General features: G+C 40.8%; 3 non-coding genes and 2 pseudogenes across 3 annotated transcripts; all 5 read right to left on the reverse strand.

The window, feature by feature from the left end:
- Window positions 1–6972: 6972 nt before the first annotated feature.
- Window positions 6973–7086, reverse strand: LOC133570402 (5S ribosomal RNA; annotated as a pseudogene).
- Window positions 7087–14109: 7023 nt separating this feature from the next.
- LOC133570378 (5S ribosomal RNA) lies at window positions 14110–14218 on the reverse strand (annotated as a pseudogene).
- A 3416-nt stretch (window positions 14219–17634) lies between these two features.
- On the reverse strand, window positions 17635–17753 carry LOC133570309 (5S ribosomal RNA). The gene has a single exon (XR_009810086.1). It is a non-coding gene; the product is annotated as a 5S ribosomal RNA (ribosomal RNA).
- Window positions 17754–20173: 2420 nt separating this feature from the next.
- Window positions 20174–20292, reverse strand: LOC133570320 (5S ribosomal RNA). Its single transcript, XR_009810096.1, has one exon. It is a non-coding gene; the product is annotated as a 5S ribosomal RNA (ribosomal RNA).
- A 6734-nt stretch (window positions 20293–27026) lies between these two features.
- Window positions 27027–27145, reverse strand: LOC133570436 (5S ribosomal RNA). The gene has a single exon (XR_009810203.1). It is a non-coding gene; the product is annotated as a 5S ribosomal RNA (ribosomal RNA).
- Between the last annotated feature and the right edge of the window lie 224 nt (window positions 27146–27369).

The following is a 27369-nucleotide window of genomic DNA, read 5'->3' on the forward strand; positions in this document are numbered from 1 at the left end:
ATTGGGGGTTAAATCACCAAATGATTCCCTGCTCACTGCTCCCCTCACCTACCAGGGGGTGAACATGGGGATGGGTTTCACCAAATTTTACCACACACAGTGCTGTTTGTGTGTGCGTGTGTATTCTCTTCATTCTTTTTTTGTGTAAAGCACTTTGCTTGCCACTTGCCTGTGTATGAAAAGTGCTAAATAAATAAAGTTTGATTTGATATAGATGGGGGAATTTAACTTTTTTTTTAACATCTAAATGAAATTATTTTTGAGTTGAGTTTGAGTTTATTTCGAACATGCAAGTATACAACATGATACATCACAATCTCCAGTTTCTCTTTTCAACATGTTCGAAAAGGAGTAGGAAGAAGCAGAGCTTATTTAATCCTACCCCTTTTCTTTTACATAACAGTTGCTAAAACTTTTGTTCACTTCCTGTTCTCAATTTATTCACAATATACTCCATAAGTAATCACAATAAAATAAGTAAATAAATAATAATTGGTGAAGTAAGTTACATTTCATATGTTGAGATAAGTAAGATTATTTTGTGAGTGAAAGAATGAAAGAATGGATGAGTTAAATAAATTCAGAATGTTTATCATGGTTCTTCTTCTTTGTACTTTGTAAACACTTTAAGTTTGAAGAGTTTCTTGAAGTGGATCATATTAGTACATTGTTTGATTGCTTTGCTTAATCCATTCCATAATTTAATTCCACATACTGATATACTGAAGGTCTTAAGTGTTGTACGTGCATACAAATGTTTTAAATTACATTTCTCCCTAAGATTATATTTCTCCTCTTTTTTTGAGAAGAATTGTTGTATATTCTTGGGTAGCAGGTTATAGTTTGCTTTGTGTATAATTTTAGCTGTTTGCAAATTCACTATGTCGTAGAATTTCAGAATCTTTGATTCAATAAATAAAGGATTTGTGTGTTCTCTATATCCAACATTATGTATTATTCTAACTGATCTTTTTTGTAACACCGTTAATGAATGAAGTGTACTTTTGTAATTATTTCCCCATATTTCTGCACAATAACTCAGATATGGTAACACTAGTGAGCAGTAGAGAATATGAAGTGATTTTTTGTCTAGAACATGTTTTGCTTTATTCATTATTGACGTGTTTCTTGCTACTTTATGTTGTATATTTTTTACGTGAGATTTCCAGTTCAATTTATCATCAATCATACCTAGAAATTTGGTTTCATTTACTCTTTCAATTTCTATTCCGTCTATTTGTATTTGTGTTTGACTTTCTCTTCTACTGTTACCAAATAGCATTATTTTAGTTTTACTGAGATTCAACGATAGTCTGTTTTTGTCAAACCATCTTTTTAATTTGTTAATTTCTTCTGTTATTATTTGTAGTATCTTCTGTGTGTTCTCTCCTGAACAAAACGCTGTTGTATCATCCGCAAATAATACTAACTTTAAATCTTTTGTAACTTTACAAATGTCATTTATATATAGATTGAATAATTTAGGTCCTAGTATTGATCCCTGAGGTACACCACAGGATATATTTAGCGTTGTAGAGGTGTGTTCGCCTACCTTCACGTATTGTTTCCTGTTCATTAGATAACTTCTTATCCAGTTTAAGACTAACCCTCTGATGCCATATCGTTCTAGTTTTTTGATTAAAATATTGTTATTAATTGTGTCAAATGCTTTAGTTAGATCCATAAAAACTGCTGCCGCACATTTTTTATTATCTATAGCATTGGTAATTTCTTCTGTAATTTCAATTAAAGCCATCGAAGTTGAAACATTAGCTCTGTATCCATATTGATTTTCTTCGAGTAATCTATTTTTATTTATGAAACTCTCTAATCTGTTATTGAACAGTTTTTCAATTATTTTAGAAAATTGTGGAAGTAAGGAAACAGGTCTATAGTTTGTAAATTGATGTTTGTCGCCAGTCTTGTAAATTGGTGCAACTTTAGCTATTTTCATTTTGTTTGGAAATGTACCTGTTTGAAATGATAGGTTACTAATATACATTAATGGTCCTGAGATCTCTTCAATAACCTTTTTTATCGTTTCCATATCAATTTCATTACAATCAGTCAGAGGTGTGGACTCGAGTCACATGACTTGGACTCGAGTCATGAATTTGATGACTTTAGACTCAACTTGACAAAATGTAAAGAGACTTGCAACTCGACTTAGACTTTAACATCAATGACTTGTGACTTCACTTGGACTTGAGCCTTTTGACTTGACATGACTTGACATGACTTGCCACTTTCCCCAAAATCCAAAGCTTAAAAAGTTATTTGGGAGCGCTCCGTATTTTTCATTTTCTTCGTCTGTCTATCAGCGTGTTATTCCTGTCAGCTGGTGTGCTGTCAGTACAACAGCCAATCAAATTAGAACTACGTTGGTTTCATCACACAGCATTCATCCAATCAAATTGCAGGACAACCAATGAACAAGAGTTGGTCCAACAACGTGCCAGTGATAAACAATTATGTTAAAGTTGGTTTCGTTCGGGTATAAAAACTACGACTTGGTCAACAAAAAACGAATTGCCGTATGAAAATCACGCAGTTCGAATATTACAGACGGAGACGCAACAACTTCCAACTTCGTTCGACATTTGAAGTTGCACAAAGAAGGGTAAGTTTTGAATGTAAGATAACGTTTATTGGCTAAGTAACGTGACTTTTATTTGCTGTGTAGTTAAATCAGTGAGGCTGCAAACTCACTGCTAACGTTATAACCATAGACATCTTATAAGTAGACGCAGCATAGAGCGCTACTGCCTACTGGCGCAGACGAGGCGCGGGGCCGCCATCTTGGAGTGGTGATCCGCTCCACTCAGTGCAATTCATTTGGCAGGAGCAATGAACTGTCAGCGCATTTAATTCATTTTACCTCACTGAATACCACTGATTTTCACGCGCTTTTTTGTCATACGTGTGTAACAGACATGTTTTGGCGTGTTTTATTATTCATAGTTTGCTTAACAGTAATATAATATTCTTATACGCTATAAGTGACCAGACGTCCGAAATCAAAACTGGGAATATAATCCCAGAGAAGGGGGAAAAAAACGGTAAACTATTTTTAAATTGAAGAAACAATATGATTAGGTTATATATACATATGCGTGTATCCTACGTAAACAATGTATGAATACATTAGATATCTATATATCTTAGGGACCTATAGACTGTATCTCTGTTGCTTCAGCAGCAGAGAGTTTATTCTGTCTTGACACTTTGTATTGATATTTTCTATTACATTCTTCCCTTAAATGATAATGTTTGCAGTGATTGTTTTATATGTATTATTTTATGTAAGTCGCTTTGGATAAAAGCGTCTGCCAAATACTTAAACATATATAAACACCTGAAAGTCTTCATATCAGCTAAAACCACCAATCTGTTTCACTGGATTCAGAATAAAACCAAATTCTGTTTAACCCAACAATGTTAGTATTTGAATATTGTTACTTGAAGACTGATTCCTGGTTACAATTATACTGTTAAGAAAGTATTGTCTTATACTTTGCCTAAAATGAGAATGCATCATAATCAGTCGTGGCTGGTGAGTTTTGTTTTAGGTGGGGCTGAAAGTTTGTAAACCAAACCCCTGTAGGGGCGTCATCCTCCCCCAGAAGATTTCTTTGTGATTTTCACATGCAAATATTGAAGATCTTTGATCCTTCTCAACTCTGTGGTAATATTATTTTCATAAAATACAACCAATAGTACGTTAATGTTAAATCTTACTTGTGAAAAGTAATCCCCCGATTCCTATTTTCAACAGTCCGCTCATTTGAGCAGGAAAACGCTGAACACCATCTTTGTTTTCTACCTTTCAACTGTCAGTTTAGGCTGCTCGCCGGCTCCTCATCAGCACTTCAAGATGGCGGGCAAATTGCTCACGTCACAGCAACCAATGCTGCGTCTACTTATAAGATGTCTATGGTTATAACGTCATTGCAAACACGGCAATCTGTTGCGTCCACTGCAGTTTGCTACCTTATTCATACTTTTTGTCAAGTGATTTTTTTTTAAGCAGGGTTTCATGAGGTACCTATACATAACGTTACGTTAGTCAATGTATCACACACAGTAACGTAACGTTAGTCAATGTATCACACACAGTAACATTACGTTAGTCAATGTATCACACACAGTAACATTACGTTAGTCAATGTATCACACACAGTAACGTAACGTTAGACGGCAGTCAGCAGCACCGCGTATTTTAGCCACCTACAAAAAGACAAACATAGTCAAATAAAGGTCAGTTAAAATGTATACTATATTAAGAATATGTGTACATATTGCATAGGGTCCTGACATCTAAAAAGTACAACTCTGTTCATTGTTATGTTCATATATTTGTTATGTTTTTCATGTGTACGCACACATAAACACACATACAGTATGAGATGAGATCAATGAGATAAGGTAAGAACAGGATAGAAACTGCTGTGGAACTAGTTACAATGCAATATGCCATGGAAATACAATGTTAACACTTTTGTGCAAATAAGTACAGTTGCACTTGTTTTTTTCAAATGTGTTTATTCTGTAAAGGAATGAGGTACATGTTTAAAATGACTGGTTAATAGTGCTATTTTGAAGTGCAATGTCAGCACTATCTTTTTCCCTGCAATTTCAAATGCACTTGTTTTAATAAATAAATACAGCGTTTTAAAAGCATACACAATCTGTGTAAATATATTAGTCTGTGGTTAAATGACTTGAAAGGACTCGAAACTCAAAATGCAGGACTTGGGACTTGACTTGAGACTTTCCAGTCTTGACTTTGGACTTGACTCGGACTTGCCCTGTCTTGACTCGGGACTTGACTCGAGACTTGAGGGTAAAGACTTGAGACTTACTTGTGACTTGCAAAGCAATGACTTGGTCCCACCTCTGATATATATATATATATATACGGCATATATATATATATATGCAAAGCATTTCGATCGTCATCAAATGAAGCATATTCACCGACCATTGGTGTGTTTGGAGAAACTTGTAGAGTAGATCTTGCGGTTGTGTCTGCTTGCTGTTCTTCCTTGCATGCAGCTTGTTTGGTGAATGACTCTGACTGAACCTCCTTCCTTTTCAGGTGCCTTCAATCAGTAATTTGGCGGCAATTTTCCCTTGGCATTCTGGGAATTGTCGTTTTCAATGATATTGACCATGTAGGGGCATGGATTACTGACACTTCTGAGGTTTTTAACTCCACAGTGAGTTTTACTAGATTCAGATATTTTTGTAAGGTTTGCAAATAAAAAAAAATGTGGAATAACTTGGTATATTTATCACGCTATCTTTAGGCAGTCACATAGCCACAAAAGAACTGAACATTAATGTGTGCACTAATTTGTGAGTCATTTTCATAAAAGGGTGATTTTTGCAGCTCCTTTGCAGGTTCAGGCCTGGTTAGTACTAGAATAGGAGACGACCTGGGATAACCAGGTGATGTAAACATTTTACACTTGCGGCACTCTCACAGCAGAGGGCGCTGTTTCTAATTTCTGAGAAAAAAAATCTGTTGTGTTGAATTAACTTTCAATTCAATTCTTGGCTATTATCTACTCTATGTGCAGTTTTTTTTGCCATTTCCCTCAGCCACACAGACTTGCTGTATGCTGAATATGCTATTTTTGACCTCTTTTCTCTCTGCATCTTTTTTTACCCCTCTTTTTCCCCATTTTTGATGGATTGTTGTTCCCCAGAAAATGAATTTGACACACAGATAGACAGACAACATTCACACACTAGGGACTATTTAGTGTTGTTAATCAACCTATCCCCAGGTGTATGTCTTTGGAGGTGGGAAGAAGCCGGAGTACACGGAGGGAACATGGAAACTCCACACAGAAACACTGAGATTGAACCCAGGGCCTTCTTATTGTGAGGCACACACACTAACCCTTGTACCGCCGTGCTGTCCCAGTCTAAATCCATTAATAATACATAATATTGTTCTCAATAAACAGTTAAACATGTTGTACTTCACATTATGAAATGAACAAGATTATCTCATTTTTCTATAAGGTTTAAAATGTTGAAAGGATTCTTCTTCTTCGCACTTTGTAAACACTTTGGGTTTGAACAGTTTCTTAAAATGGATCCTATTATTACATTGTTTAACTTTGTTGCTTAATCCAGGGATTCTCAGACTGTGATGTGTGTACCATTAGTGGTACGCTGGCTCCATCTAGTGGTTTTCCAGAGAATCACTTGATTAAGGTACAGTGTTTTATTTTCCTATGTATAAACACAGTGTTACTAGCCAAAATACTCAATATAATTGTTAAATAAAACCTCTCCTCTCCTTTGTTTTTTTGAATGCATACTTAGGCCTACTATGCTACTGTATTTTAATGTTGGTCATTATGGTGGTGCTTGCAGAGACAAGTTTTTTTCTGAGGTGGTGCTTGGTGAAAAAAGGTTTTGGAACCACTGACTTAATCTTTTCCACAACTTAAATCCACACACTGATATGCTAAAGGTCTTAAATATGTTATGTGCATACAAATGTTTTGAATTACATTTTTTATATTTCTCCTCTTTTGTTGAGAATAAAGGTTTTAAATTTGAGGGTAGCAAGTTATAGTTTACTTAGTACATCATTTTAGCTGTTTGCAAATGTACCGAATCATTGAATTTCAATATGTTTGATTACATTAATGAAGGGTTTGAATAGTCAACATGATGTGTTAAATCTAACTGACCTTTTTTTTATTACACGGTTAGTAAATAAAGTTGACTATTGTAGTTACTGTATTTCCCCATATTTCTACACAATAACTCAGATATGGTAACACTAGCGAGCAGTAGATAATATGGAGTGATTTTGCATATTTAGCTTTACCCATGATTGAAATATTTCTTGGCAATTTATGCTGTATATTTGGAAATGAAAGTGAATGAAAAAACAATTGAAAGAAAGAAAACAGCGCCCTCTGCTGTGAGTGTGCCGCAAGTGTAAAAAGCTTACAGCACCTGGTATTCCCAGGCGGTCTCCCTCCAAGTACTAACCAGGCCCGACCCTGCTTAGCTTCCGAAATCGGACGAGATCGTGTTCAGGGTAGTATGGCCGTAAGCCGACAGTCCACTCAAAATGTACCTACTTAAATTAAACAGTGGGTAACATTATTGTTTAGCCGATAGACTAGCACGCATGCGCACACTATAATGTTGTGTTTGTTGTGGCTGTGTGACTGTTGTCTTCCTTTTACTGCACTTCACGCTGAGGCCATGTCAGGAACAAACACGCTTGGCTCAGCCAATCACAAGTCCAACAACTGACATTAGTCCCGCCCCCTGCCAGCCCAAACATCTGTGTGACGTTCCAAAAATGTCCTGTAGTCAGAGCCGGCCCAAGGCATAAGCGTACTAAGCGCTTGCTTAGGGCCCCGCGGCCACCAGGGGGCCCCCAAAAGCAATTAACAAAAAATTCTTATTTTTTATTTTGTGCATGTACGAGTCTGACTGATGATTTCTAAATGATCAAAGATATATTATTGTACAAAAACACAATTTTAGGTCAACAGAGTGCTGCTGCTGATCTAGGCTTAGTGATTCTTCCTGCCTCTCTTTAAATGTAAAGCTGCCTCTGCTGCACCTGTGACGTTTGCCGCCTGCTATGGCGTCACATTAGTGCCAAAAATCCGAGCGCATAAAAACTGTTATCGCGCGCTGATTCTCCACTTCGTGCGCGCGCGTGACACCCTTTTGCGCGCGCGTGGTGCCTTTTTGCGCGCGTGCCGTCTCGGTCTGTGCGCTGTCGTGTTTCGTTTTGGCACTTTGGGGGTGGGTATGCTTAGCCGGCCCCTTCTTTCTGATTGGCCAGGCGAAAAATGCTCAGAGATAATCAGAAGTATAGCAGGGTGGGTCATCGTCAATATGTATCAAGATTGTTATAGGCGCAAAGTTTTCACTTCTTCTTGAACATTTGTTTTCTAATTTATGGAATTTCTTTTGATTCAGCCATAAAATTAATGAAATAATCTTTGAATTTTGTTTTTAAAATGTTAAAAATAGCCTTTTAATAATGTATTCTGAAACAGTTTAAAATAATCAGAGAACTGACTAACACTGCCCCTACACAACTATGTTGCACAATTAAGTCTTTTTTTTATAGCGAAAGAGGTGATTTCAACAGGTGCAGCATCCTATGCAGGCCCGGCCCTAACCAATCTGGCGCCCTAGGCAAGATTTTAGGTGGCGCCCCCCCACATCGGCAGTGAACTGTATATACTCACAAGAAACCAAATAGCTTTGTCTTTGACCTTTTTTTTACTTAAAGAAAGCAAATTAACAATCAGAATAGTTAACAAGATAAAAAAAAATATGAATAAATAAATGAGGGGGGTTGTAATGTTGTAACAAATAGTATTTCTATTATATAGGCTTTACTTTGCATTTTAATTAACGTGGGATTATTTTTTGTATTTAGAAATAATAGTACCAACTTTTTTTTTTTTTTTCTCCAACATTTGTGGCACTGGCGTGGCGCCCCCTGATGGACGGCGCCCTTAGCATTTGCCTATACGGCCTATGCCACGGGCCGGCCCTGATCCTATGTCATATCTACATGTAATAAGATTTGTAACAAGGCAAACCATTTGTAAATTGGTCGAAAATCGAGCAAGTTATGGTAATTTAATTGGTACATGTACTAATTAAATTACCATAACTTGCTTTGACATCAATGTAATGATTGAGGCTAGCTGTCCGAGGTAAGATGGCTACAACGTTGCTACGCTGGAGAATGATTGGTCTTATGAAAAATGCTCAGAGCCAATCAGAAAGGAGGGGCCGTCTAAGCATACCCGCCCCCAAAGTGCCAAAAAGAAACATGACAGCGCGAGGAGAGATGCCAGGAGTACACAGAGAGTGCACAGACCGAGACGGCGCGCCCGCAGAAAGGCACCGCGCGCGCGCAAAAAGACACCTCGCGCGCGCGCAAGGGTGTCGCGCGCGCACGAAGTGGAGAATCAGCGCGCGATAACAGTTTTTATGCGCTCGGATTTTTGGCACTAATGTGACGCCATATCTTTCCTCTCAGATTCAGACAGGACTGAGCAGGTGATCAGAGGACCACTGTCTATTAAGGAGAACTTTTCATTCCCCAAACGGCATGATGGCCGAAGTTTTCATTATCATTATATCTACAGACAGCTAGTCAATGGGGAAAAAGTCAAGCGTAGCTGGCTGACTTATTCAAGAAGTAAAGATGCAGTCTATTGCTTTTGCTGCAAATTATTTTCCAAAAAGTCCTTAAAACTGGCAGCCGAGGGACAGCGGGATTGGGTCAACATAGGTGCACTGCTGAAACAGCATGAAAACAGTGAAGATCATTGTAGCAACATGGTGAAATGGAAGAAATTTGCCTTGCGTCTTTCAAAGGGGAAAACTATTGATGAATTTAACTTCAGTAGACTGCGCTCTCTTTGTACAAAGTAAACATTGAATATGAACAATTAACTAAAAATGTAAACTAGTAATTAAAGAGGTAATAAGTACAAGACTGATGAGACAAGATGACACTTTTACTGTAAATACAAAGCTTTATCACTTGGACTGTTCAACCCCAGGCCACCCTTGTAGCTGAATGTTTTCTACATTTTAAGATTAGGAACCATATGTGGCACTCTGGACATCATTCGTTCATTCATTGGTATTATTTATGTTCTTAACTGGGCCACCACCATATCTTTATAAATGACATGTCATTTGTAAAGACATGCCAGGCTGACAATAGGATCATGTAAACAACACTGCCAGAGCCGCAATGAGTTTATAGTAGGTGTGTGAATGATCAACAATCAATATTATTGGCAGAAATAGAGGGCCCCAAAATCAAATTTTGCTTAGGGCCCCATGGAGGCTTGGGCCGGCACTGGTCTGAATCCATCCATCCAATTTCTACCATTTGTCCCTCTCGGGGTCGCGGGGGTGCTGGAGCCTATCACAGCTGCATTCGGGCGGAAGGCGGGGTACACCCTGGACAAGTCGCCACCTCATCGCAGGGCCAACACAATATTCACACACTAGGGACCATTTAAGTTGCCAATCAACCTATCCCCAGGTGCATGTCTTCGGAGGTGGGAAGAAGCCGGAGTAACCGGAGGGAACATGGAAACTCCACACAGAAACATTGAGATTGAACCCAGGGCCTTCTTTTTGTGAGGCACACACACTAACCCCTGTACCGCCGTGCTGTCCCAGTCTAAATCCATTAATAATACATAATATTGTTCTCAATAAACAGTTAAACATGTTGTACTTTACATTATGAAATGAACAAGATTATCTCATTTTTCTATAAGGTTTAAAATGTTGAAAGGATTCTTCTTCGCAGTTTGTAAACACTTTGGGTTTGAACAGTTTCTTAAAATGGATCCTATTATTACATTGTTTAACTTTGTTGCTTAATCCAGGGATTCTCAGACTGTGATGTGTGTACCATTAGTGGTACGCTGGCTCCATCTAGTGGTATGCCAAATAATCACTTGATTAATGTACAGTGTTGTATTTTCCTACGTATAAACACAGTGCTACTGGCCAAAATATTCAATATAATTGTTAAATAAAACCTCTGCCTTGTTTTTTTTTGAATGAATACTTAGGCCTACTATGCTACTGTATTTTAATGTTGGTCATTATGGTGGTGCTTGCAGAGACAAGTTTTTTTCTCAGGTGGTGCTTGGTAAAAAAAAGTTTGGGAACCACTGGCTTAATCTTTTCCACAACTTAAGTCCACACACTGATATGCTAAAGGTCTTAAATATGTTATGTGCATACAAATGTTTTGAATTACATTTTATATTTCTCCTCTTTTGTTAAGAATACATGTTGTAAATTTGAGCAAGTTATAGTTTACATTGTACATAATTTTAGCTGTTTGCAAATGTACCAAATCATTGAATTGAAGCATGAAGTGCTCTAAAACTTGCTGGTAGACGGCTGCGTTGACCCTGGATCTCAGGAAACAGAGTGGACCGACACCAGCAGATGACATGGCACCCCAAACCATCACTGATGGTGGAAACTTTACACTAGACTTCAGGCAACGTGGATCCTGTGCCTCTCCTGTCTTCCTCCAGACTCTGGGACCTCGATTTCCAAAGGAAATGCAAAATTTGCTTTCGTCAGAAAACATGACTTTGGACCACTCAGCAGCAGTCCAGCTGGTGTCGGTCCACTCTGTTTCCTGAGATCCAGGGTCAACGCAGCCGTCTACCAGCAAGTTTTAGAGCACTTCATGCTTCCTGCTGCTGACCTGCTCTATGGAGATGGAGATTTCAAGTTCCAACAGGACTTGGCGCCTGCACACAGCGCAAAATCTACCCGTGCCTGGTTTACGGACCATGGTATTTCTGTTCTAAATTGGCCCGCCAACTCCCCTGACCTTAGCCCCATAGAAAATCTGTGGGGTATTGTGAAAAGGAAGATGCAGAATGCCAGACCCAAAAACGCAGAAGAGTTGAAGGCCACTATCAGAGCAACCTGGGCTCTCATAACACCTGAGCAGTGCCAGAAACTCATCGACTCCATGCCACGCCGCATTAACGCAGTAATTGAGGCAAAAGGAGCTCCAACCAATATTGAGTATTGTACATGCTCATATTTTTCATTTTCATACTTTTCAGTTGGCCAACATTTCTAAAAATCCCTTTTTTGTATTAGCCTTACACAATATTCTAATTTTGTGACACACGGAATTTTGGATTTTCATTTGTTACCACTTCAAATCATCAAAATTAAATGAAATAAACATTTGAATGCATCAGTCTGTGTGCAATGAATAAATATAATGTACAAGTTACACCTTTTGAATGCAATTACTGAAATAAATCAAGTTTTTCAAAATATTCTAATTTACTGGCTTTTACCTGTACATTAAACCCACTCCCAGTCCCAAAAAGCGTGCCATGACTTAAAGATTATTTTTGTGTATGCAGGTCCACTCTCTCCACCAACATGTCAAACTAACCAGCACATTGTTTGTGTTTCCATCACATTTGACAGTTCAGGGTAGTTTATACAAATCAGGCTGATGACGTATGGAGGAGTGGTTTACTATATTTTTGTACTGATACCATGTCAATAATCAGACAATATTAGGTCAGAGTTATTTTACTAGAAAGTAAGTAAGTGAAATACAAAGCAATAATATACAAAACGATATAATTTATAGAATAAAGCGTACCAAATTATTCTTAAAAAGTCAGGCTTTTGTCCGCAATGTCCAACAGTCAGAAAGTCATCCTCTCAGTAAATGATGAATTTATGAGGGCCGGGCGATTCTTTGTGGTCCATTTCAGCTGTAAATAACAATATATGAATAATAAATGTCAGTGTTTATCTCACGCAGACAACACAAACACATTTAGCGTTAGTTTCTTAGCATTAACATTCTGTTCACTGGGCTTGAGGCTAATAACTACACAAATGGAGTGTCACTGAGTACTTTTACTACATGTAATCAAGTAAATAGTAAATATTTGATGTTATTTACCTTTGTTCCACTTGTGTGCTGCCTCCTTTATTTCACATTTATCCAATGAAGTCTCAGAGTAGCAAGCAGCTGATGTCGCAGCTTCGAGTCCGGCTTCATACTCCTCTGTGAATATTTCCAATTTCTTATTGCAACATGTCTGAAACGGAGTAGGAAGAAGCAGAGTTTATTTAATCACACCTCTTTTCTTTTTCATAGCAACTACTAACACTTTTGATCTCCTGTTCTCAACTTGTAGACAGTCTGAATCCATCCATCCAATTTCTACCATTTGTCCCTCTCGGGGTCGCGGGGGTGCTGGAGTCTATCACAGCTGCATTCGGGCGGAAGGCGGAGTACACCCTGGACAAGTCGCCACCTCATCACAGGGTCAACACAACATTCACACACTAGGGACTATTTAGTGTTGTTAATCAACCTATCCCCAGGTGCATGTCTTTGGAGGTGGGAGGAAGCCGGAGTACCCGGAGGGAACATGGAAACTCCACACAGAAACAATGAGATTGAACCCAGGGCCTTCTTATTGTGAGGCACACACACTGACCCCTGTACCGCCGTGCTGTCCCAGTCTAAATCCATTAATAATACATAATATTGTTCTCAATAAACAGTTAAACATGTTGTACTTCACATTATGAAATGAACAAGATTATCTCATTTTTCTATAAGGTTTAAAATGTTGAAAGGATTCTTCTTCTTCGCACTTTGTAAACACTTTGGTTTTGAACAGTTACTTAAAATGGATCCTATTATTACATTGTTTAACTTTGTTGCTTAATCCAGGGATTCTCAGACTGTGATGTGTGTACCATTAGTGGTACGCTGGCTCTATCTAGTGGTTTTCCAGAGAATCACTTGATTATTGTACAGTGTTGTATTTTCCTACGTATAAACACAGTGTTACTGGCCAAAATATTTAATATAATTGTTAAATAAAACCTCTGCCTTGTTTTTTTGAATGAATACTTAGGCTTACTATGCTACTGTATTTTAATGTTGGTCATTATGGTGGTGCTTGCAGAGACAAGTTTTTTTCTGAGGTGGTAAAAAAAAGTTTGGGAACCACTGGCTTAATCTTTTCCACAGCTTCAGTCCACACACTGATATGCTAAAGCTCTTAAATATGTTATGTGCATACAAATGTTTTGAATTACATCTTATATTTCTCCTCTTTTGCTGAGAATAAATGTTCTAAATTTGAGGGTAGCAAGTTATAGTTTACTTAGTACATACTTTTAGCTGTTTGCAAATGTACCAAATCATTGAATTTCAATATGTTTGCTTACATTAATAAAGGGTTTGAATAGCCAACATTATGTGTTGAATCTAACTGACCTTTTTTTTATTACACGGTTAGTAAATAAAGTTGACTATTGTAGTTACTGTATTTCCCCATATTTCTACACAATAACTCAGATATGGTAACACTAGCGAGCAGTAGATAATATGGAGTGATTTGACATATTTAGCTTTACCCATGATTGAAAATTTTCTTGCCAATTATTGCTGTATATTTGGAAATGAAAAATAATGAATAAAACAATTGATATTTTGTGAAAGGAAACAGCGCCCTCTGCTGTGAGTGTGCCGCAAGTGTAAAAAGCTTACAGCACCTGGTATTCCCAGGAGGTCTCCCATCCAAGTACTAACCAGGCCCGACCCTGCTTAGCTTCCGAGATCGTGCGTGTTCAGGGTAGTATGGCCGTAAGCCGATAATATACACAAAATGTACCTACTTAAATCAAACAGTGGGTAACATTATTGTTTAGCCTACAGCCTCGCACGCATGCGCACACTAATGTTGTATTTGTCGTGGTTGTGTGACTGTTGTCTTCCTTTTACTGCACTTCACGCTGAGGCCATGTCAGGAACAAACACGCTTGGCTCAGCCAATCACAAGTCCAACAACTGACATTAGTCCCGCCCCCTGCCAGCCCAAACATCTGTGTGACGTTCCAAACTGTAGTCAAATATTGGCCAGGTTAGTGGAAATCAAAGGCTATGTCATTAATGGTCATTTAAAGTGACAATCGTACACAGTCCGTGATTGGTCATTTTTAAACATGCAATTTTTAATAAGGCAATATTTTCACAATTTGGGGAAATTAACCAATCAGCGTCTCTTATTCCAACACAACTTTATCAGCCAATCAGCTCCGCTTCTGGCCAACTTTATCTCCCAACAAATTGGCCAATGGGAGAGCACCCAGCTGCTTCCGGCCTCATTAGCATATTCATCAATTCACCAATCACCGACTTTTTGGAGTTGCTGTGAGTGAACACTTTAAATTGCTATTAAAGGACATAGTCTTTAATTTCCTCTAACCTGACTAATATATATTTATCCACAGGTTATTTATGGAACCTCACACCGGTTTGTTGGCTGCCAAGGGGCGGGACTAACGGCAGTTTGAGACTTGTGATTGGCTGAGCCAAGCGTGTTTGTTCCTGACATGGCCTCACGTTGAACCGCAGCAAAGGAAGACAACAGTCACATAGCCACAAAAGAACTAAACATTAATGTGTGCACACGCCATTTGTGAGGCATTTTTGAAAAAAAAAGGGTAATTTTTGCAGCTCCATACTAGAATAGGAGACGACCTGGGATAACCAGGTGATGTAAACCTTTTACACTTGCGGCACTCTCACAGCAGAGGGCGCTGTTTCTAACTTGTTGAGAGAAAAAAATCAGTTGTGTTGAATTAACTTTCAATTCAATTCTTGGCTATTATCTACTCTATGGGCAGTTTCTTTGCCATTTTACTCAGCCACACAGACTTGCTGTATGCTGAAAATGCTATTTTTGACCTCTTTTCTCTCTGCATCTTTTTTTACCTCTCTTCTTCCCCATTTTTGATGGATTGTTGTTCCCCAAAAAATGAGTTTGACACCCCTGCTGTATACATTAAACCCACTCCCAGTCCCAAAAAGCGGGCCATGACTCAAAGATTATTTTTGTGTATGCAGGTCCACTCTCTCCACCAACATGTCAAAGTAACCAGCACATTGTTTGTTTTTCCACCGCATTTGACAGTTCAGGGTAGTTTATACAAATCAGGCTGATGACGTATGGAGGAGTGGTTTACTATATTTTTGTACTGATACCATGTCAATAATCAGACAATATTAGGTCAGAGTTATTTTATTAAAAAGTAAGTAAGTGAAATACAAAGCAATAATATACAAAACAATATGATTTTAAAAATAAAGTGTACCAAATTGTTCTTAAAAAGTCAGGCTTTTGTCCACAATGTCCAACAGTCAGAAAGTCATCCTCTCAGTAAATGATGAATTCATGAGGGTCAGGGATTCTTTTTGGTCCATTTACGCTGTAAATAACTATATAAATAATAAATGTCAATGTTTATCTCACGCCGACAACACAAACACATTAAACACTTTAGCGTTATCTTCTTAGCATTAACATTCTGTTCACTGGAGTTGAGGCTAATAACTACACAAATGGAGTGTCACTGAGTACTTTTACTACATGTAATCAAGTAAATAGTAAATATTTGATGTTATTTACCTTTGTTCCACTTGTGTGCTGCCTCCTTTATTTCACATTTATCCAATGAAGTCTCAGAGTAGCAAGCAGCTGATGTCGCAGCTTCGAGTCCGGCTTCATACTCTTCTGCAAATATGTCCAATTTCTTATTGCAACATGTCTGAAATGGAGTAGGAAGAAGCAGAGTTTATTTAATCACACCTCTTTTCTTTTTCATAACAACTACTAACACATGTTTTATTCTCCTGTTCTCAACTTGTAGACAGTCTGAATACATCCATCTATTTTCTACCGCTTGTCCCTCTCGGGGTCGCGGGGGTGCTGGAGCCTATCCCAGCTGCATTCGGGCGGAAGGCGGGGTACACCCTGGACAAGTCACCACTTCATCGCAGGGCCAACACAATATTCACACACTAGGGACCATTTAAGTTGCCAATCAACCTATCCCCAGGTGCATGTCTTTGGAGGTGGGAAGAAGCCGGAGTAACCGGAGGGAACATGGAAACTCCACACAGAAACATTGAGATTGAACCCAGGGCCTTCTTATTGTGAGGCACACACACTAACCCCTGTACCGCCATGCTGCCCCAGTCTAAATCCATTAATAATACATAATATTGTTCTCAATAAACAGTTAAACATGTTGTACTTCACATTATGAAATGAACAAGATTATCTCATTTTTCTATAAGGTTTAAAATGTTTAAAAGGATTCTTCTTCTTTGCACTTTGTAAACACTTTGGCTTTGAACAGTTTCTTAAAATGGATCATATTATTACATTGTTTAACTTTGTTGCTTAATCCAGGGATTCTCAAACTGTGATGTGTGTACCATTAGTGGTACGCTGGCTCCATCTAGTGGTACGCCAAAGAATCACTTGATTAATGTACAGTGTTGTATTTTCCTACGTATAAACACAGTGCTACTGGCCAAAAATATTCAATATAATTGTTATATAATACCTCTGCCTTGCTTTTTTTGAATGAATACTTAAGCCTATTATGCTTCTGTATTTTAATGTTGGTCATTATGGTGGTGCTTGCAGAGACAAGTTTTTTTCTGAGGTGGTACTCGGTGAAGAAAGTTTGGGAACCACTGGCTTAATCTTTTCCACAGTTTAAGTCCACTCACTGATATGCTAAAGGTCTTAAATATATTATGTGCATACAAATGTTTTGAATTACATTTTTTATATTTCCTCTTTTGTTGAGAATAAATGTTGTAAATTCGAGAGTAGCAAGTTATAGTTTACTTAGTACATCATTTTAGCTGTTTGCAAATGTACCAAATCGTTGAATTTCAATATGTTACATTAAAAAACGGTTTGAATAGCCAACATTATGTGTTATATCTAACTGACCCTTTTTTTATTACGTGGTAAGTAAATAAAGTTGACTACTGTAGTTACTGTATTTCCCCATATTTCTACACAATAACTCAGATATGGTAACACTAGCGAGCAGTAGATAATATGGAGTGATTTTACATATTTAGCTTTAACCATGATTGAAATATTTATTGCCAATGCTGTATATTTGGAAATGAAAGTGAATGAAAAAAACAATTGAAAGAAAGAAAACAGCGCCCTCTGCTGTGAAAGTGCCGCAAGTGTAAAAAGCTTACAGCACCTGGTATTCCCAGGCGGTCTCCCATCCAAGTACTAACCAGGCCCGACTCTGCTTAGCTTCCGAGATCGGACGAGATCGGGCGTGTTCAGGGTAGTATGGCCGTAAGCCGATAATATACACAAAATATACCTACTTAAATCAAACAGTGGGTAACATTATTGTTTAGCCTCCAACCTAGCACGCATGCGCACACTAATGTTGTGTTTGTCGTGGCTGTGTGACTGTTGTCTTCCTTTTACTGCACTTCACGCTGAGGCCATGTCAGGAACAAACACGCTTGGCTCAGCCAATCACAAGTCCAACAACTGACATTAGTCCCGCCCCCTGCCAGCCCAAACATCTGTGTGACGTTCCAAAAATGTCCTGTAGTCAAATATTGGCCAGGTTAGTGGAAATCAAAGGCTATGTCATTAATGGTCATTTAAAGTGACAATCGTACACAGTCCGTGATTGGTCATTTTTAAACATGCAATTTTTAATAAGGCAATATTTTCACAATTTGGGGAAATGAACCAATCAGCGTCTCTTATTCCAACACAACTTTATCAGCCAATCAGCTCCGCTTCTGGCCAACTTTATCTCCCGAAAAATTGGCCAATGGGAGAGCACCCAGCTGCTTCCGGCCTCATTAGCATATTCATCAATTCACCAATCACCGACTTTTTGGAGTTGCTGTGAGTGAACACTTTAAATTGCTATTAAAGGACACTGTTTTTAATTTCCTCTAACCTGACTAATATATATTTATCCACAGGTTATTTATGGAACCTCACACCGGTTTGTTGGCTGCCAAGGGGCGGGACTAACGGCAGTTTGAGACTTGTGATTGGCTGAGCCAAGCGTGTTTGTTCCTGACATGGCCTCACGTTGAACCGCAGCAAAGGAAGACAACAGTCACATAGCCACAAAAGAACTAAACATTAATGTGTGCACACGCCATTTGTGAGGCATTTTCATAAAAGGGTCATTTTTGCAGCTCCTTTGCAGGTTCAGGCCTGGTTAGTACTAGAAAAGGAGACGACCTGGGATAACCAAGTGATGTAAATCTTTTACACTTGCGGCACACTCACAGCAGAGGGCGCTGTTTCTGACATGCTGAGAGAAAAAAATCAGTTGAGTTGAATTAACTTTCAATTCAATTCTTGGCTATTATCTACTCTATGTGCAGTTTTTTTGCCATTTTACTCAGCCACACAGACTTGCTATATGCTGAATATGCTATTTTTGACCTCTTTTCTCTCTGCATCTTTTTTTACCCCTCTTTTTCCCCATTTTTGATGGATTGTTGTTCCCCAGAAAACGAGTTTGACACACAGATAGACAGACAACATTCACACACTAGGGACCATTTAGTGTTGTTAATCAACCTATCCCCAGGTGCATGTTTTTGGAGGTGGGAGAAAGCCGGAGTACCCGTAGCAAACATGGAAACTCCACACAGAAACGTTGAGATAGAACTTAGGGCCTTCTTATTGTGAGGCACCCACACTAACCCCCATACCGTCGTGCTGTCCCAGTCTAAATTCATTAATAATACATAATATCGTTCTCAATAAACAGTTAAACATGTTGTAATTCACATTATGAAATGAACAAGATTATCTCATTTTTCTATAAGGTTTAAAATGTTTAAAAGGATTCTTCTTTGGGTTTGAACAGTTTCATAAAATGGTTCATATTATTACATTGTTTAACTTTGTTGCTTAATCCAGGGATTCTCAAACTGTGATGTGTGTACCATTAGTGGTACGTGGGCTTCATCTAGTGGTACGCCAAAGAATCACTTCATTAATGTACAGTGTTGTACTTTCCTACGTATAAACACAGTGTTACTGGCCAAAATATTCAATATAATTGTTAAATAAAACCTCTGCCTTGTTTTTTTTGAATGAATACTTAGGCCTACTATGCTACTGTATTTTAATGTTGGTCATTATGGTGGTGCTTGCAGAGACGTGTTTTTTTCTGAGGTGGTACTCGGTGAAGAAAGTTTGGGAACCACTGGCTTAATCTTTTCCACAGCTTAAGTCCACACACTGATATGCTAAAGGTCTTAAATATGTTATGTGCATACAAATGTTTTGAATTACATTTTTTATATTTCTCCTCTTTTGTTGAGAATAAATGTTCTAAATTTGAGGGTAGCAAGTTATAGTTTACTTAGTACATCATTTTAGCTGTTTGCAAATGTACCGAATCGTTGAATTTCAATATGTTTAATTAAATTAATGAAGGTTTTGAAAAGCCAACATTATGTGTTAAATCTAACTGACCTTTTTTTATTACACGGTTAGTAAATAAAGTTGACTATTGTAGTTACTGTATTTCCCCATATTTCTACACAATAACTCAGATATGGTAACACTAGCGAGCAGTAGATAATATGGAGTGATTTGACATATTTAGCTTTACCCATGATTGAAATATTTCTTGCCAATGCTGTATATTTGGAAATGAAAGTGAATGAAAAAACAATTGAAAGAAAGAAAACAGCGCCCTCTGCTGTGAGTGTGCCGCAAGTGTAAAAAGCTTACAGCACCTGGTATTCCCAGGCGGTCTCCCATCCAAGTACTAACAAGGCCCGACCCTGCTTAGCTTCCGAGATCGGACGAGATCGGGCGTGTTCAGGGTAGTATGGCCGTAAGCTGGCAATTGACGCAAAATGCACCCACTTAAATCAAACAGTGGGTAACATTATTGTTTAGCCTACAGCCTCGCACGCATGCGCACACTAATGTTGTGTTTGTCGTGGCTGTGTGACTGTTGTCTTCCTTTTACTGCACTTCACGCTGAGGCCATGTCAGGAACAAACACGCTCAGCCAATCACAAGTCCAACAACTGACATTAGTCCCGCCCCCTGCCAGCCCAAACATCTGTGTGACGTTCCAAAAATGTCCTGTAGTCAAATATTGGCCAGGTTAGTGGAAATCAAAGGCTATGTCATTAATGGTCATTTAAAGAGACAATCGTACACAGTCCGTGATTGGTCAATTTTAAACATGCAATTTTTAATCCGGCAATATTTTCACAATTTGGGGAAATGAACCAATCAGCGTCTCTTATTCCAACACAACTTTATCAGCCAATCAGCTCCGCTTCTGGCCAACTTTATCTCCCAACAAATTGGCCAATGGGAGAGCACCCAGCTGCTTCCGGCCTCATTAGCATATTCATCAATTCACCAATCACCGACTTTTTGGAGTTGCTGTGACTGTGAGTGAACACTTTAAATTGCTATTAAAGGACAAAGTCTTTATTTTCCTCTAACCTGACTAATATATATTTATCCACAGTTTATTTATGGAACGTCACACCGGTTTGTTGGATGCCAAGGGGCGGGACTAACGGCAGTTTGAGACTTGTGATTGGCTGAGCCAAGCGTGTTTGTTCCTGACATGGCCTCACGTTGAACCGCAGCAAAGGAAGACAACAGTCACATAGCCACAAAAGAACTGAACATTAATGTGTGCACACGTCATTTGTGAGGCATTTTTGAAAAAAAAAAGGGTAATTTTTGCAGCTCCATACTAGAATAGGAGACGACCTGGGATAGCCAGGTGATGTAAACCTTTTACACTTGCGGCACTCTCACAGCAGAGGGCGCTGTTTCTAACTTGCTGAGAAAAAAAATCAGTTGTGTTGAATTAACTTTCAAATAAATTCTTGGCTATTATCTACTCTATGGGCAGTTTCTTTTGCCCTTTCACTCAGTCACACAGATTTGCTTTATGCTGAATATGCTATTATTGACCTCTTTTCTCTCTGCATCTTTTTTTACCCCTCTTCTTCCCCATTTTTGACGGATTGTTGTTCCCCAAAAAATGAGTTTGACACCCCTGCTGTATACATTAAACCTACTCCCAGTCCCAAAAAGCGGGCCATGACTCAAAGATTATTTTTGTTTATGCAGGTCCACTCTCTCCACCAACATGTCAAACTGACCAGCACATTGTTTGTGTTTACATCACATTTGACAGTTCAGGGTAGTTTATACAAATCAGGCTGATGACGTATGGAGGAGTGGTTTACTATATTTTTTGTACTGATACCATGTCAATAATCAGACAATATTAGGTCAGAGTTATTTTACTAGAAAGTAAGTGAAATACAAAACAATATGATTTTAAAAATAAAGCGTACCAAATTGTTTATAAAAAGTCAGGCATTTGTCCACAATGTCCAACAGTCAGAAAGTCATCCTCTCAGTAAATGATGAATTCATGAGGGCCGGGCGATTCTTTTTGGTCCATTTCAGCTGTAAATAACTATATAAATAATAAATGTCAGTGTTTATCTCATGCAGACAACACAAACACATTAAACACTTTAGCGTTAGCTTCTTAGCATTAACATTCTGGTCACTGGAGTTGAGGCTAATAACTACACAAATGGAGTGTCACTGAGTACTTTTACTACATGTAATCAAGTAAATAGTAAATATTTGATGTTATTTACCTTTGTTCCACTTGTGTGCTGCCTCCTTTATTTCACATTTATCCAATGAAGTCTCAGAGAAGCAAGCAGCTGATGTCGCAGCTTCGAGTCCGGCTTCATACTCTTCTGCGAATATTTCCAATTTCTTATTGCAACATGTCTGAAACGGAGTAGGAAGAAGCAGAGTTTATTTAATCACACTTATTTTCTTTTTCATAACAACTACTAACACATGTTTTATTCTCCTGTTCTCAACTTGTAGACAGTCTGAATCCATCCATCCATTTTCTACCGCTTGTCCCTCTCGGAGTCGCGGGGTTGCTGGAGCCTATCTCAGCTGCATTAAGGCGGAAGGCGGTGTACACCCTGGACAAGTCGCCACCTCATCGCAGGGCCAACACAACATTCACACACTAGGGACCATTTAGTGTTGTTAATCAACCTATCCCCAGGTGCATGTCTTTGGAGGTGGGAGGAAGCCGGAGTACCCGGAGGGAACATGGAAACTCCACACAGAAACATTGAGATTGAACCCAGGACCTTCTTATTGTGAGGCACACACACTAACCTCTGTTCCGCCGTGCTGTCCCAGTCTAAATCCATTAATAATACATAATATTGTTCTCAATAAACAGTTAAACATGTTGTAATTCACATTATGAAATGAACAAAATTATCTCATTTTTCTATAAGGTTTAAAATGTTTAAAAGGATTCTTCTTTGGGTTTGAACAGTTTCTTAAAATGGATCCTATTATTACATTGTTTAACTTTGTTGCTTAATCCAGGGATTCTCAAACTGTGATGTGTGTACCATTAGTGGTGCACGGGCTCCATCTAGTGGTACGCCAAAGAATCACTTCATTAATGTACAGTGTTGTATTTTCCTACGTATAAACACAGTGCTACTGGCCAAAATATTCAATATAATTGTTAAATAAAACCTCTGCCTTGTTTTTTTTTGAATGAATACTTAGGCCTACTATGCTACTGTATTTTAATGTTGGTCATTATGGTGGTGCTTGCAGAGACAAGTTTTTTTCTGAGGTGGTACTCGGTGAAGAAAGTTTGGGAACCACTGGCTTGATCTTTTCCACAACTTAAGTCCACACACTGATATGCTAAAGGTCTTAAATATGTTATGTGCATACAAATGTTTTGAATTACATCTTATATTGCTCCTCTTTTGCTGAGAATAAATGTTGTAAATTTGAGGGTAGCAAGTTATAGTTTACTTAGTACATCATTTTAGCTGTTTGCAAATGTACCGAATCATTGAATTTCAACATGTCAGGAACAAACACGCTTGGCTCAGCCAATCACAAGTCCAACAACTCCTCTCTGAGCTGCCACCTTAACGTGGTAGAGGAGTTTGCGTGTCCCAATGATCCTAGGAGCTATGTTGTCCGGGGGCTTCCATGCCCCCTGGTAGGGTCTCCCAAGACAAACAGGTCCTAGGTGAGGGATCAGACAAAGAGCAGCTCGAAGACTTCTATGGAAATGCAAGAACCGAGACTCAGATTTCCCTCGCCCGGACGCGGGTCACCGGGGCCCCCCTCCGGAGTGCCCGGAGTTGGGGCACGATGGCGAGCGCCTGGTGGCCGGGCCTGTCCCCATGGGGCCCGGCCGGGCACAGCCCGAAGAGGCAACGTGGGTCCCCCCTCCAATGGGCTCACCACCCATAGCAGGGGCCATAGAGGTCGGGCGCAATGTGAGCTGGGCGGTAGCCGAAGGCAGGGCACTTGGCGGTCTGATCCCCGGCTACAGAAGCTAGCTCTTGGGACGTGGAACGTCACCTCGCTGGGGGGTAAGGAGCCTGAGCTAGTGCGCGAGGTAGAGAAGTTCCGGTTGGATATAGTCGGACTCACCTCGACGCACAGCAAGGGCTCTGGAACCAGTTCTCTCGAGAGGGGCTGGACTCTCTTCCACTCTGGCGTTGCCAGCAGTGAGAGGCGACGGGCTGGGGTGGCAATTCTTGTTGCAACCCGGCTCAGAGCCTGCATGTTGGTGTTCAACCCGGTGGACGAGAGGGTAGCTTCCCTCCGCCTTCGGGTGGGGGGACGGGTCCTGACTGTTGTTTGCGCTTACGCGCCAAACGGCAGCTCAGAGTACCCACCCTTTTTGGATTCACTCGAGGGAGTACTTGAGAGTGCTCCCCCGGGTGATTCCCTCGTTGTACTGGGGGCCTTCAACGCTCATATTGGCAACGACAGTGAAACCTGGAGAGGCGTGATTGGGAAGAATGGCCGCCCGGATCTGAACCCAAGTGGTGTTTTGTTATTGGACTTTTGTGCCCGTCACGGATTGTCCATAACGAACACCATGTTCAAGCATAAGGGTGTCCATATGTGCACTTGGCACCAGGACACCCTAGGCCGCAGTTCTATGATCGACTTTGTAGTTGTGTCATCGGATTTGCGGCCTCATGTTTTGGACACTCGGGTAAAGAGAGGGGCGGAGCTTTCTACCGATCACCACCTGGTGGTGAGTTGGCTGCGATGGTGGGGGAGGATGCCGGACAGACCTGGCAGGCCCAAACGCATTGTGAGGGTTTGCTGGGAACGTCTGGCAGAGTCTCCTGTCAGAGAGAGTTTCAATTCCCACCTCCAGAAGAACTTTGAACATGTCACGAGGGAGGTGCTGGACATTGAGTCCGAGTGGACCATGTTCCGCACCTCTATTGTCGAGGCGGCTGATTGGAGCTGTGGCCGCAAGGTAGTTGGTGCCTGTCGTGGCGGTAATCCTAGAACCCGTTGGTGGACACCGGCGGTGAGGGATGCCATCAAGCTGAAGAAGGAGTCCTATCGGGTTCTTTTGGCTCATGGGACTCCTGAGGCAGCGGACAGGTACCGACAGGCCAAGCGGTGTGCGGCTTCAGCGGTCGCGGAGGCAAAAACTCGGACATGGGAGGAGTTCGGGGAAGCCATGGAAAACGACTTCCGGACGGCTTCGAAGCGATTCTGGACCACCATCCGCCGCCTCAGGAAGGGGAAGCAGTGCACTACCAACACCGTGTATGGTGCGGATGGTGTTCTGCTGACCTCGACTGCGGAAGTTGTGGATCGGTGGAGGGAATACTTCGAAGACCTCCTCAATCCCACCAACACGTCTTCCTATGAGGAAGCAGTGCCTTGGGAATCTGTGGTGGGCTCTCCTATTTCTGGGGCTGAGGTTGCTGAGGTAGTTAAAAAGCTCCTCGGTGGCAAGGCCCCGGGGGTGGATGAGATCCGCCCGGAGTTCCTTAAGGCTCTGGATGCTGTAGGGCTGTCTTGGTTGACAAGACTCTGCAGCATCGCGTGGACATCGGGGGCAGTACCTCTGGATTGGCAGACCGGGGTGGTGGTTCCTCTCTTTAAAAAGGGGAACCGGAGGGTGTGTTCTAACTATCGTGGGATCACACTCCTCAGCCTTCCCGGTAAGGTCTATTCAGGTGTACTGGAGAGGAGGCTACGCCGGATAGTCGAACCTCGGATTCAGGAGGAACAGTGTGGTTTTCGTCCTGGTCGTGGAACTGTGGACCAGCTCTATACTCTCGGCAGGGTCCTTGAGGGTGCATGGGAGTTTGCCCAACCAGTCTACATGTGCTTTGTGGACTTGGAGAAGGCATTCGACCGTGTCCCTCGGGAAGTCCTGTGGGGAGTGCTCAGAGAGTATGGGGTTTCGGACTGTCTGATTGTGGCGGTCCGCTCCCTGTATGATCAGTGTCAGAGCTTGGTTCGCATTGCCGGCAGTAAGTCGGACACGTTTCCGGTGAGGGTTGGACTCCGCCAAGGCTGCCCTTTGTCACCGATTCTGTTCATAACTTTTATGGACAGAATTTCTAGGCGCAGTCAAGGCGTTGAGGGGATCCGGTTTGGTGGCTGCAGGATTAGGTCTCTGCTTTTTGCAGATGATTTGGTCCTGATGGCTTCATCTGGCCAGGATCTTCAGCTCTCACTGGATCGGTTCGCAGCTGAGTGTGAAGCGACTGGGATGAGAATCAGCACCTCCAAGTCCGAGTGCCATCTCCGGGTTGGGGAGGAGATCTTGCCCCAAGTGGAGGAGTTCAAGTACCTCGGAGTCTTGTTCACGAGTGAGGGAAGAGTGGATCGTGAGATCGACAGGCGGATCTGTGCGGCGTCTTCAGTAATGCGGACGCTGTATCGATCCGTTGTGGTGAAGAAGGAGCTGAGCCGGAAGGCAAAGCTCTCAATTTACCGGTCGATCTACGTTCCCATCCTCACCTATGGTCATGAGCTTTGGGTTATGACCGAAAGGACAAGATCACGGGTACAAGCGGCCGAAATGAGTTTCCTCCGCCGGGTGGCGGGGCTCTCCCTTAGAGATAGGGTGAGAAGCTCTGTCATCCGGGGGGAGCTCAAAGAGAGGAGCCAGATGAGGTGGTTCGGGCATCTGGTCAGGATGCCACCCGAGCGCCTCCCTAAGGAGGTGTTTAGGGCATGTCCGACCGGTAGGAGGCCCCGAGGAAGACCCAGGACACGTTGGGAAGACTATGTCTCCCGGCTGGCCTGGGAACGCCTCGGGATCCCCCGGGAGGAGCTGGACGAAGTGGCTGGGGAGAGGGAAGTCTGGGCTTCCCTGCTTAGGCTGCTGCCCCCGCGACCCGACCTCGGATAAGCGGAAGAAGATGGATGGATGGATGGATGGATGGATTCAATTAATAAAGGGTTTGAATAGCCAACATTACCTTTTTTTAATTACGCGGTTAGTAAATAAAGTTGACTATTGTAGTTACTGTATTTCCCCATATTTCTCCACAATAACTCAGATATGGTAACACTAGCGAGCAGTAGATAATATGGAGTGATTTTACATATTTAGCTTTACCCATGATTGAAATATTTCGTGCCAATTATTGCTGTATATTTGGAAATGAAAGTGAATGAAAAAACAATTGAAAGAAAGAAAACAGTGGCCTCTGCTGTGAGTGTGCCGCAAGTGTAAAAAGCTTACAGCACCTGGTATTCCCAGGCGGTCTCCCATCCAAGTACTAACCAGGCCCGACCCTGCTTAGCTTCCGAGATCGGACGAGATCGGGCGTGTTCAGGGTAGTATGGCCGTAAGCCGACAACGTATGCAAAATGTACCTACTTAAATCAAACAGTGGGTAACATTATTGTTTAGACTCCAACCTAGCACGCATGCGCACACTAATGTTGTGTTTGTAGTGGCTGTGTGACTGTTGTCTTCCTTTTACTGCACTTCACGCTGAGGCCATGTCAGGAACAAACACGCTTGGCTCAGCCAATCACAAGTCCAACAACTGACATTAGTCCCGCCCCCTGCCAG

This window comes from Nerophis lumbriciformis, linkage group LG27 (genome assembly GCF_033978685.3).
Source record: "Nerophis lumbriciformis linkage group LG27, RoL_Nlum_v2.1, whole genome shotgun sequence".
Lineage (NCBI taxonomy): Eukaryota > Metazoa > Chordata > Actinopteri > Syngnathiformes > Syngnathidae > Nerophis > Nerophis lumbriciformis.